The sequence below is a fragment of the Episyrphus balteatus genome, chromosome 1 (genome assembly GCF_945859705.1).
Source record: "Episyrphus balteatus chromosome 1, idEpiBalt1.1, whole genome shotgun sequence".
Taxonomy (NCBI): Eukaryota; Metazoa; Arthropoda; class Insecta; order Diptera; family Syrphidae; genus Episyrphus; species Episyrphus balteatus.
The window spans coordinates 49252453-49265116 of NC_079134.1; the positions used below are offsets into that span (position 1 = coordinate 49252453).

A 12664-nucleotide genomic window follows, 5' to 3' on the forward strand; every position below is an offset into this window, starting at 1 on the left:
TCGGTAGGCCCCTAAAGATCCATAGGAGGCCTTCATTGAATTAAACGCCATAAACATGATTCTGTGGGCCTCGAAAGATCCATATGGGGCCCCCTGAAAATCCATAGGGGGCCCACAAACAGAATTAGGTAGGCCTCTAAAGATCCATAGGAGGCCTTCATTGACTTAATGGCCACAAAGATAATTCTGTGGGCCTCGAAAGATCCATATGGGGCCCCCTGAAAATCCATAGGGGGCCCACAAACAGAATTCGGTAGGCCCCTAAAGATCCATAGGAGACCTTCATTGACTTAATGGCCACAAAGATAATTCTGTGGGCCTCGAAAGATCCATATGGGGCCCCCTGAAAATCCATAGGGGACCCACAAACAGAATTCGGTAGGCCCCTAAAGATCCATAGGAGGCCTTCATTGACTTAAACGCCATAAACATGATTCAGTGGGCCTCGAAATATCCATATGGGGCCCTTTGAAAATTCATAGGGGTTGCACAAACAGAATTCGGTAGGCCCATTAAGATCCATAGGAGGCCTACGTTGACTTAAATGCCGCAAACATAATTCTGTGGGCCTCGAAACATACATAGGGGGCTCACAAACATAATTCTATTGGTCTCGAAAGATCCATAAGGGGCACAATAGATTTATACTGACTAAAAAGGCCAGAAACCGACTTGAAGCATGACGTGAGTGAATTTAAAAATTGAATTTCAAGTGCTTCTAAGAAATGTTTTCTTGCCCGAGGGCCTACCGGGAAAAATCCAGAATGCCCGGTGGGCCAGTCCGCCCCTGACCCCACATCTATATCGAAAACACAAAAAAAAAGTAGAAAGCAAAAAAAAAAAGAAAAGTTTGGAATAAAAAAAAGAACAAGTGATGCTTTTATGTCCAATATGCCATTAGCCTAATCACTCGTCGAAATATTAAGAGCACATTCATCCATCCATCTATTCTCTGAAGAACTTTTTTTTTTTCCTAAACTCCCTGCCATTTTCCGTCCACCTTCCGCTTCCACCTACCAATAACATCATATACAATCTCTTTGGAGCCTTTTTTTTTCGTTGCTGTTTCTCCATTTCTCAACCCCTCACCACCCTGCAAACCTCCTCTCATGCCTCATCTTCTAAATGCATTAAAAGATTCATGATACCGGCAAAACGCTTTTATCATATCAAATTGGCTTTGTTTGTTACCAGGGGGTTGGGGGGTTGGTGGGGGTTGAATTGAGTGAATATATGTTGGGTACGTTGTGTGCGGGGGATGTGTGTTGCTGCAAAAGATGACGATGACGACAACGACGACGATGGATAAAAGGTTTTGAAAGCATGAACAGCAGCAGGGTTGAAAGAGCAGGGCGAGTGACTAAGTGAATTCGCAAATAATAATAACAACTAACAACAATATAATAATTGCACAAATACTTTGACAGAAAAAAAAAAAAATACCTTACTTTGTGGTTGTGTTAGGAAATACACTCAATCTCTCTATCGGTTCCTCTCTCTCTCTCTCTGTTATATGAACACTTTTCTCTTCGAAGTTTTGAAACAGGAAACAGGATAACAGATACAGGAGACAGGACATCGTTCGAAGAATTTTTGATATGGTAGAAAATAATTTTTCTCTTTCTATTCTCTTGATTCACAAAAATTGTGACATTTGTCTGTTTGACGTTTAACCTCTAACAACTTAAGATTCAAACACCAAATTTTGAATAGAATGTTAGCCAAATTCTGTTTGAATTGTTCACAAATCACGGTAACGTAGTGGTTTTTTATTGTAACGCAGTAGTTTTTCATGCAAAATATTGCTGCCACAGATCAGTCTCAAGATATATGATATTATTTTATTTCACATTATATTTAAATAAAAAAAAAATTACATTTTCACCCCAGCAACGAATGAAATCTTAGCTACACTGCGTTACTATGTGATAAAAATTAAAAGTTGCTGTAATTTATTAAGTTAGACTTTTGGTCACTCTTTAAATACATGATAGCCACTGGTCAGGTTAGAATCAGTTTAATAAATTAGTAGCTTCAAATTCGCTGAGTTACCGCATTCGTGAGATAAGTATAGACCAAATTTGTATTATTTTTATTCTTATACAGAGTTTTTATTCTAAGAGTTTTGACGAAGAAGACATTTTTTGCTGTTAGTTTTTCAACTAACTTCATATTGACGAACTAACTATATATTAACAAAACGGTCTTATCAGGTTTTATTTATATAACTGCGTTACTGCTACAAAATATCTGTATTACCATTTTGATAATTATAAAAACGCAGTTGCTTAAGATTTATTTTTAAGTTATTAAATTCGACAAATTTCATCTAAATTAATTGATTCAACTTATGGTTGAGTGTTGCGTTGTTAAAACGACCAAAAACCAAATTCTCACTTGGATACTTGATAAAAGGCATAAGGTCTTTATGGTTACCAAAACTCGTAGTTTGGATTAAAAATGAATCTTCAATAAAAAAAAAAAAACAAAACATTTCTTTATTTTAAGTCACTTGAAAGGCGAAGTGGATCATTTGTATTTTTATATTAACAATGCTTTCGGGGTTTGGTCATTTGTCAAAAGCAAAACCAAGGTCTGGTCGTTTTTTCACACAGTCAAATTTTTAACGTCAAATTTGAAATGTGTGGCTATTTCGTAAGGCATTATTTTTTCACATAACCAGTAGCCCCGCCAGTGGGGTCCTGATTCTAAGGTGTAAGTGTTGCCGTTGTTTTTATATATTTTTTTTTTTGATTTTTGAGCATTTTTTTAAAGTTGTTATCGTACAATACCCTAAATTGAAAAAAAAAAATGTTACACATACACCACAGTGAGCGTTTTAAAATTAAAAAACAAAATATTTATTACGGAAGAAAAATTATTTCAAACTTTATTTACAATTCACTGATATTTCAAATGACATCATAAGTTCATGCAAATATTTCTTAATCGATCACGATCGAGATTGCGTGCATCCTACAGAGAATGACAAAATCCGAGTATCCGAGTAAAGATGTAAATTGAATTTTTAAAAAGTAATCTTTTTTTGAACGCCGAAGCACAGTCGGACCACAGCCGTTTGGTGGAAAAATGCGAACGCACGCAACATGCGGCAGTGCTTCGGCGTTGATCCTGCCAAATAGTTCTGTGATTCGGCGAAATAGATCGCCGGTGGTTCGGCTCTCAAAAAGCCGTGCCCGTACTACTTCGTTCTCATCGAGTAGGTTCATACCTTTTAGGTATTGAGAGTCGAAATTTTAAGGCTGCTGTATTCTTCCGATTGTGTTGAATTCCAAAAATTTGATTTTCTTACAAATTAAATATGACTAACGATTAACATGAATAAGCAAAAATTGAATTTGGCAATTGTGACATTCTTGGGTGTTGTTTACACGGTACTACGTCCTGGTTTGATGGTTGTGTTAGATGGCTGTTCACACGATATGATACCTTATTTATACGGTGCAACAGACTGGGATGGTTTTCTAGATTTTGGAGACATCTTACCAGATTGTAGGAGATATCTGGCGATTTGTTGAATTTTTGTTTCGTTGTAGAGCTTCTTATTGCTAGGGTATTTACTCAGTGCTTCGTGTTATTGCCAGATTGCCGTGATCTAAATTGGGAAGATGTAAATGTGATGATGGTGATGGGCTATATAAATTGCTTGAAAGTAGCAGCTTAGTCCTATGGCAAAGCTAACATATCCGTTCCCGATATTTCTGAACTTTGTACAGAACTCTTTTGGCTTTCTTGAAACACTTTTTTAAATAAAATGACTCACATTAATGATTTTGTTCATAAAAACCTCATTCTCAGGTTCTCCATAATTATCTATCGTCGACTTCATTAAATATTCAAAAACTCGCACAAAATCCGATAAAACCTACCCCACACCCATTCCCCATACAAAAACTCTCCCAATCACGGATTTTATTTTACAAAAAAAAAACAAAACACATTCCCTTGAAAAAATTAAACAAAACTGAAAAAAAAAAAAAAAATACTCCAGGGGAGAAAAAATATACGAAGATATTTTCGTATATTCGACTTAATTGGCATTCATTACCACAAGAAGAGTGTGCAAGGACAAGCAAGAAGTATAAACAGAGAAGAGACATACTGACTGCGGGCTGTAGCGTCCCGTCCTCCATGGAAAAAGAGGAAATATGGAAAATTAAATAAAAATAAATACATTTTTTTGTATATATTATTGGAATTTTAATAGTAACAGGATAAGATAGTATAGTATCATTCCGGAGTAAGAAGAGGATGTTTATGTACCAAACCAACCAAGACTACTAAAAAAAACCCAACACTTGTTATTGCCGGCTAATGCTTGACAGCAAATACAAGTAGCTGCCAAGTCACATCAATCAATTGAATTGAAGTTAAACTTTGACTTGATGTTGCAGCTCTTTCTCTTTCACTTTTCAATATGCAACACCACAGCAGGTTCATTATTTTTAGTCCTTTTTTTCCGTTGTGTTTGTCTCTGATTTTTATGAATTTTATTTTTTTGGAAAAATTTACCCCCCAAATCCCCTTCTATTTTATTTTTGGACTTTTAAATAACTCTTGGCAATCTCTCCTTTGTGAGACATGGTAGTTTCCACATTTGCCGCGAATGACGACAAGATTCCTTCAGATCACTCCTCTGGCTGACTGTTCCCAACTCTCGAACTCCCCAACTCTCAGAGATCCCAGCTACCACAATGATGGCAAAATGTTCGACAAGCAGGAGGCACACACAAGGAGCGGAGCGCACACAGCATATCGCCTTATATCTTCCGTTAATTGGACCCAATTAAGATAGCAAAGAATGCTTTTATATCACGCTGCTTTCTTTCGATTTTTGTGTTCTTATTTTTACTCCCTACTCCCCCTTACCCATCCCACATAAACCAACTGCGATATGCTTCCCCTTCATCAACCACTGCTATCCTGTGTTTTTATTCATTATTTTTTTATTTTTTGTTGTTTCCTTTTGCTTGCCATTTTAATAACGTCAAAAATGCAGCAGGCACCTTTTCCACACGTCCCACTCCAATCATACCCTACCCTATCATCGAACTGGCTGATGGCGCTGCCTCAGTTACTCTGTTCAGTTCAGTACGAAACAATAATAAAATTCGAGAAAGAGAAGATATACGAAAGCTCATGGAGAAGTACTGAAGAATACTTTACAAACGAGCGAAACGACAAAACCAAAACAAAAACACAGAACATAACAATGGAAAATTAGCGCGCGCGAATGCAAGAATCCATATTTATGGCTAGACGGGGGCGACACGAGCGGGAAAAGTCGAAACGAAACGAGTGAGTGTTGACATTTTAAGAGCATTCAAAGTGGACTCTTAATTTTTGTTTATCATAGACAGACAGAAAGAGAGAAAGAGAGAGGGAGAGAGAATGTGTTTCTGTCTGTAGTGTGTGTGTTATTATAATTATTGATCTACCTTATTCATTTTGTCAGCTATAATTTGTATAACTATCTCACTCAGAATCAATTAAACTAATTGATATTTTCACACACAAAAATGCTATTTCCACTTTACTCTATAATAAAAGAGAAAGAATGTGCTCTTGTCTCATTGCAATGCAGGCAACACTACAGCAATGTCAAAGAATGTGACAATATGGGTAGTGGTTGTATTCTCGCTATATTTTATGAATGTCGATGTGGGATCCATGTTGGAGCGGCTTCGGCGTACATAAAACTAAAATGAAAATAAAACAAAACAAAAATGGACAAAAAAAAACACAAAATTCACAAAAACAAAATAATGACTGGCCCTCTTACGGCATCGGGTCCACAACCCGAGACTAGTCTAGTATTGTCTGATGATTCACTTGGACGAAAGTACTAAAATTTTCCTGCAAAAAGACGTGTTTTCATATTCAATTTGACAACAACTAATTTTCAGTCAGTCAAACTGTCATCGCATAGTAAAAGTTTATTATAAATAAGGATCCGTTTGCATCGTGCCGCTACGCTACGTGCCGGTTGAATAAGTTTTTTGTTGTCAATTTTGACAGTCTTGCATACCGTAACTTGATTTGTATTGCCCTGTTCTGTCAAAAGCAACAACAAAAATGAAACAAAATTAATTATTGAATTCAATTCCATTTGCGAAAAAAGACAAACCCAATTCCCTGGTGTGTGTATGAGTGTTGTCTACTAGAGTGAGAAGAAAATAAAAAAAAAGAAATATAATAAATTTTAAAAGTGCTGTCATTTCAAACAAAACGAGAACGAGAACCCAAGACATCAAGTGAAGTGAGGGAGGAATAGAATATACTTCGCGGCTGTCAAAAAAAAAGTAAAAAAGATAATCGTCATTTTTTGCTTTGAATGTAGAAGAATTAAAAGAAACAAAACAATATTTTTTTCTTTCGCTTTTCTGTTTTGTTATGAGATGAGATTATTATGAGGAAGTGAGGTGAGTGTGTTGTATTCATCTTTGAAATATTGTGGGAAAAAAAGAGAGAACGACACAGTGAAATTTGTTGAAAGAAAAGGAGGTTTACCGGTTAATACTATAGTGTGTCATTATAATTTTTTGTTTTTATTAATATTTCTTTCTGTGTCTGGTTATACTCTGCAAATAGAGAGACATTCATGAATGCAGTTATTAATGATTCTCTATGAAAAAGACATAGCTGTTTATGAATTAAAGGTAAGTTTTGAGAGTTTTTATTATCTAAATATTTTGTCTATGAAAACAGTGAGAACTGTCAAAAAGTTGAAAAATCGAAACTTGTGATTTAATGGAGGACAAAACACCAGAATATTTTATATCTACTAGAAGAGGAAAGACAGCGGAATATATATTTGGTGTTAAGAGCGCACTTTGAAGAGAACCAATTCAACAGCTTTAGATAAAATGTTATTGAGTTGTGCTTCAAATGAACTGTAAACAGTGGTTGTTGGAAGTATTGGTCTGGTGCAATGAGTGTAATTCATTTGAAATGATAGGTACTTACTTGGAAATGCTTAGCGGTTTTTTTAATTATGTTGTCGTGAATGGTTTTGACCTTGAAGAAGTTAAACAAGGTGGTATTACAATGTTTATAGGTAATTTTGTAGTTGAGGAACAAAGCATTAGAAGTACATTTTACAAATATGCACAAATCTCAAAACTAAGTAGGTACATAACTATCCATACTTTTTTCACTTAATTATAAAAAAATTCTACAAAAACTTTAAACTTGGACTAACAACTGCTGAAAAATATGTCAACCAGGACTCAGAATGGAATGTTCAATGACTTATCTCATTTTTTTCTACATTAAAATTTATAAAGCTACTCTCGATAGTATTAATCGAGATTTGAGAAACCCTTTCCTGTAATTGTTAGTTAGTGAATTTCACCTATTTGCACTTTTCAGCACTTATTTCACTATTTGATCCGTGATTGAATTAGGAAGAACTTGGAGGGTCACTGTGGTGTATGTGTAACATTTTTTATGGAAACACTTAAGTTGAAATTGAGTTATTAATCAAACTGTTTGACCATTCTATCAAATATTAAATTGATCGTGCACCACTTAAATGTAACTTAAGGGTTTGTAAAAAAATTATATTTTACCTGCAATATACTTCGTGAATCATATTAAACGGTCATGTTATTAAAAATGAGTTGACTAATTTGAATTCTAAAATTATTATAGATGAAGTTATCTCTATTATTTAAAAAAGCATAATATAACGCTTTCTTGTTTGATTTTACAGGGGATCAAATTACTAAGATATTAATATTTTGTAATAAAAGAATATGTCATAGGAATTTTTGATTTTACAGGCGGATTTTTAGCAGATGCAATACTAAAAAAGCCGAAAAAAATGTTCGAATACTCAGAATTTTCGAGACCAAGGATACGACAATGGTGTAATATATGTATTAGGAACTAACGGAGTAGTAACATCCGAATTTAAGTATTAATCGTCGAGCTTTTCCAACGCCATGGAGATGCCACTGTTGGAATCTGCTGTTAGTATATGCAGCAAATTTAACAGTCGTAAAAACTTTTGGTTATATTAAAAAAATATATTTCCGACTTTTTTTTCATGATCTAACAAACGCTGTGAATTTTGAAAAGAAAAACTTAAAATAATAAAATCTGAATCAGATACAAGATGGGAAATTCGAGTCGATGTATTAAAGGAAATATAACTATAATTTGATATTTTAGTGGATAACAATGAAAGTTTTAAAAATTGCAAAGAGGAATCCGGAACGTTAACTGATCGTTAATCGATTTTATATAAATTATCGTGCCTTTAGTTTATCATATCTCTGCATTTATGGAATGAAATACTGTCAAAGAGTGTATAAATATGGAGAGACAGGGTTTAAACGATATCTATTTGTCTGAAGCCCTTAAATTTCTATTAAAAGGCAATTATAATTTTTCGCAAGAGTTTAAAAATAAAAGGATAAGCAGAAAGAAAAAAGTGTTCACTAATGAAGGTAGTGATTAACCCTTACCACCAAAATTATTTTTTTTTTACAATGCTATAAACGACTCTATTATAAGTAATATGAACTCCAGATTTGTTTATTTGAATCAACATTTTGAACATTTTGGTTGAATTATAAACTGCAAGCTCTTTTCCTTAATTGTATTAATAATTCGATAAGGCAGCTGGTTAAATATATTGAAGAAAACAACTTAAATGAAGTTTATGCGAAGATAAACCAATGCTCGGGAGCTCTCGGGACAAAAAATTCTTTGTTGAACAAAGAAAAAAGTTTATAAATGTGTTTTTATAGTTTTAAAAGGAACTTAAAATACTTTTTAATTCTTCTTATAAAATTAATGATAAAACTTCATTCAAACAATTCTTTTTTGAATGCATAGCCATGTATTTTATTTTATTTTGCATGATATTTAATATGCTTGTTTTAATAACTTTATTAAACCCAAAAAAACATGCCCTAGAAAAATGGTTTCATCAAACAATTTTACTTAGAGGCTTTATCTAAAAAAATGGACTCATAAATCCTATTTCAAATGTGAAAAAACTTTAAGGGGGGAAATCCCTCTGGACGACAGCTTTTTCAATAATTTTTTTTGGAAAACCGAAAGCATTTATTGCAATTTGGAAAAGTATATGATATTATTAACATTATGTAGCATTGATACAATTTTTTTGAAGTACAAAAAAAAAAGCAAAATGGCGGCTCTACAGCTCTTTAAAGTTGACGCCTCGACTTTGCGCCGTGCAATGCCCAGGCCCAGAAAATTATTTATAATAAAAAAAAAAATTTTTTTACAATAAAACATATTTACGCATTGCATGAACCTAAATTTAGTAAAAAAAAGTGTAAAATAAGTAATAAGAGACTAAAAAAACGAAAAAACACAATGTTTTTTTATAAAAAAATTGTTAAAAAAAATATTTATTGTAAAAATTTTATTGAACTTTTAGGTTCATGCAATGGCCAATAAATTAAAGAGTAATTTATTTCAAGTCGATTGCTTCATTAGTTTTTGATTTACGTTGCACGGCGCGGAACAAAACGCGTTTCGAGGAAAAAGCGTTTAAAGTTTTCGTTTTCGTACTGTGGTAGGTTCGGAAGGCATGGGTTTCGGGACTATCTAGGGGCTTTTGAGACTTTATTTAAGGCTTAGACCACTGAAAATAGTTTCTTCGGTTGATAAATGAATTTTTAAGGCAACAAAAAATATAATGCAAAAATAAAAATTTCCAGAAGGATTTCCATCTTAACCGTCGTGAGGCGCCATCTAGCGTCAAAAAAAATCTGAAAAACTTGGGGATTTTTGTTTTATAATTTGAAATAGTTTTTCTACTTACGAACTTGATTCTCGAAAAACCCTTAAATAACGAATGCCCTAGTGTACCTACACTTGTACACGTGATTGATGCTATACAACTCACTCACAGTAATTAACTAAGTAGGTTCATACCATAACACAACTGTTTTACAATTATGAGAACAAGATGGTGCTTCTTGCTAATTATTTTGACATGTCTTTTAATAAAAGTCAATTTTCATACCCCAACGCTGCAAAAGAATTATAACTTTAAATTGCATTTTTATAACACGCTATGAAAACCCATCAACTGTGTCTCTAGAGCTCTTGCACAACTAAATCAATGCTAGAAATGTTGTTGCCTTTAGAACCTCTATCTATGTATATGTTTGAGATGACCAATTTATTGGGATTGCCAAAAAGTACTGCTAAAACTGTTGTATTATACGATAAATCAACGGAAGGGGCTCAACATCGCTATGGAGGTACCTTTTATTACAATATTTTTTCGGGAATTTTAAATAACTTCCAAATTTCTCATTCAAATTTTCAGACTTATTCCACAATGAAACTGTTCCCCAAATTTGAAATTTATTTCAAATTTTAAGAGGTTTATGTTATAAAATGCATTTACATTTAATAAAACTTACATGTTTAAGGGCAAAATTTACTGTGCATATTTCGGATATAGACAAAATAGTATTAAAATAGAATTTTAACAAAATAATGACATTTAAAATTTCACAATTTCACAGCTAATTGCAAAATTATTTTAAGCTCTAAACGAGTTCACTTAGTTCGTTGTTGCATAAAATTTAGATTTTAATATACCTTTTTAACACACAAATAACAAATCAAACTGATGATTTATTGTATAAAATGGGAGCCATTTAAATGAGTTGAGATTGTTTCAATAGAAAGAGATTCAATTAATGGTTGAATTATTTTACATTAATGATATAATCGTATAGAAACTATACGTAATTACTTAGAAGGTAAAGGTGTTTAATCCGTAAATAGTTGATATTATTTTTCATATACGTTACGTATGTTTATTATTTTTGAAAATAATTCACTGTCAATGACATTTCGTCACCAGTTTGAAGCTATTTTTGGTAAATTGTTCTTAATTTGCATTCAAAATTGGAATATTGATTTTGAAAAATTCTTTCTAGAGTTCTGGATAGCAAACAAAAAATTCTAAGCGATGTTGTAAAAAAGCTTTTTCCTGAACGGGCTTGGGAACATCCGGAAAATTAAGGATAACTTACTTACCTACTTCACTAAGGGTGAACAGCACATTAAGGAGACATACAGTCAGTGCCGGTTTAAGCACTACCGGCGCCCCTGGGCAAAATTGCAAGTGGCGCCTCTCAAAAAAAATTCATTTAAAAAAAAATTTTTTAAATCACGAAAAAAAGAAAAAAAGCAATAGCAGATTATGTCTTACTTCTCTAATGCATTTATTAACAATGTGCAGTTTATTAGAGTACATAAGGTTAACTTAAAAAAATTAAATCTTTATGTCATTTAGGCTCAATTGACAAGTTTACCTTTATCTCTGACTTTTTTGTTTAAACACATTTAAAGAGTAGGTACTGTTGGTTTTATTTGAACAATATTTTTTCAAAAACTTTTTCAACTAAGTACATTAATGTCGTTTTCGATTGGAATCACTCAATGATTCACTCATTTTGAAATCCAATACAAAAATTCGAATCGCTTCCACCCAATTCAGAAATTTAATATCTGTATTGGTGAAAAATAAAATAATTTTTTGCTTTTTCACTAGGAGAATAAAAAACTTGCAGCAGGCTTCTGAATGATTCCGGACGCCAATCGAAAACGACACCTTTATAAGTATTAGGTTCGTTCGTTGTGAGCTCTAGGGCACTCTGGGTCGCTCCGAATTCGTTGTCAAGCGTTTTTTGTAGCTCCTTTTTCAACCAAAGTTATTTCCTCTCTGTTCGATGTTCGCTGAAGAAACTAACGCTCTGAGGTGTTCGATGTAAAATGAAAACCCGAGAAACTCTGATTTTTTTGACAATTAATTGACATGACTTAGAGTGCCCTGGAGGGGGGGACAACGAACAGACCTATTTTTTTATTCTCACACACAAACGTAGTTTTTATAATGGAGAAGTTGTCAATTTTTGACTGGGTTTTGGGTTTTCGGGATTTTGGTTTTTCGGGATTTTGGGGTTTCGGGTTTTTGGGTTTTCGGGATTTAGGGTTTTTTGGAAATTACCCAGCTATGATTTAGTGATTTATATATAGGGGCGCCTTTGCAAAAATTATATTGGTTGGTGGAATATTAGGATTGCTTTAGTCTTTCAAAAGAAATTGGGGTGCCTTGTTCTTCAAAGATGAACGAAGATTTTGGACACCATTGTCCTTCCGGAAGCCAAACAAACTAACCCAAAATTGGGGGGCGCCTTCATTCTTCAAAAAGTTTAGGACAAACAATACGAGCGCCGTTGAAAATGTAAAATAGAAAAAAATTGTGACGCCTTGTGAAAGTAAAAATAAATAAAACATCGATTGGAAAGACTTCGTTAGTTCTTGCGCCCCTGGGCGTCGGCCCAGGCTGCCCCCCCCTAAAACCGGCCCTGCATAAAGTGGTGCCTTTGGTGCTTTTTGGCATCAAAAATCAATTTAAAACCCATTTTTTTTGTTAAGAAATCATAAATTTTGGTATACTGAAGGATATTATCAAAGAGAATTATGCTATTTCTTGGATTTTTTTGATTAGCAACAATTTTTCTAAAAAAAACTCATCTTCAATTATTTTATCTCAAAAAATTGACTTCATAAATTTTGTGTTACTATAACACCAGAGGTCTGGGTGCGATTCCCAGTCTCCACCACCTAAAAATAAAAA

General features: G+C 33.5%; 1 protein-coding gene across 1 annotated transcript in view; it reads left to right on the forward strand.

The window, feature by feature from the left end:
* The first annotated feature begins 5832 nt into the window (after positions 1–5832).
* The window catches only part of LOC129905565 (actin-binding LIM protein 1-like), a 264917-nt gene continuing 258085 nt past the window's right edge, over positions 5833–12664 (forward strand). The window contains exon 1 of the mRNA XM_055981063.1: positions 5833–6680. The gene's annotated coding sequence lies outside the window, so the exon portion shown is untranslated. The remainder of the gene's footprint in view (positions 6681–12664) is intronic.